General features: G+C 48.4%; 1 non-coding gene across 1 annotated transcript; it reads right to left on the bottom strand.

Annotated features, from left to right (window-relative positions):
* Nucleotides 1–362: 362 nt before the first annotated feature.
* TRNAM-CAU (transfer RNA methionine (anticodon CAU)) lies at nucleotides 363–434 on the bottom strand. The gene has a single exon. It is a non-coding gene; the product is annotated as a tRNA-Met (tRNA).
* Nucleotides 435–905: the final 471 nt, after the last annotated feature.

Genomic DNA, 905 nt, shown 5'->3' with positions numbered 1-905 from the left:
TATCCTTAAACTGGAATGGACACCTGCCAAGGGAGGAGTAGGGAAAACTGGAAAAGAGCCTAAGAGCTCTCCCAGTGGACCATCCACCAGGGATGAGCACTGCAGGCAGGATCACTAGAGTTTCTTTTCCTACAGACTAGCTCCCTGTACCATCATTGACAAAAAAAGGAGAGCCGGATGGGAAAAAAAAAAGTGAAATTTGGGAAAAGATGGCCTCTAAGAGGATCGAACCCCCGACCTTAGCATTATTAGCACCACACTCTAACGAACTGAACTTGCGGGCCACATAACGGCTCTTTGTCTCCATGCTGCCACCTGGTGGCCCGGCAACGGCTCCGCCACCCGAGAAATAATGATAGCACTAGCAGAGGATGGTTTCGATCCATCGACCTCTGGGTTATGGGCCCAGCACGCTTCCGCTGCGCCACTCTGCTGTTGGTGTGACACATGTTTACAAGTACAGACTGGGATCTGTAATTCCATCCTGCTCCAGGGTATATGGTAGTGGTTGCACGAACAGCCCGTGCACAGTGATGAGAACACCCTGTTAGTCCCAAAATGGGGGACAATGAATTAATGCATTGTCATGCCCCACTTGCTGTTACAGATTTGACCTTCTCCCGGGAACCACAGGCTAAGTCCCCACCGTGCTGCTGAAAGCAGAACAGAGACAAAGCCCATCTGGTATCTTCTGCTTTTTGGCTTGCCTGGTAGGAACTGCCATTCACCTTTCATATACAACCACCCATCCATCAGATTTTAGAAAAACAGGCAAGTATCTTACAGGGAACATATATGAAGGAAGGTGGGTGGATTTTTGCACACATTTCTCACAAATTCAGGAGCATGGTTTCCCAAATTGCTGTCAGTGGGAGATACAAATATTTTGGGGAAAAACCTAGATG

This window comes from Sturnus vulgaris, chromosome 10 (genome assembly GCF_052056855.1).
Source record: "Sturnus vulgaris isolate bStuVul1 chromosome 10, bStuVul1.hap1, whole genome shotgun sequence".
In the NCBI taxonomy this organism is placed as follows: domain Eukaryota; kingdom Metazoa; phylum Chordata; class Aves; order Passeriformes; family Sturnidae; genus Sturnus; species Sturnus vulgaris.
This window is presented reverse-complemented; position numbering and strand designations above follow the sequence as displayed.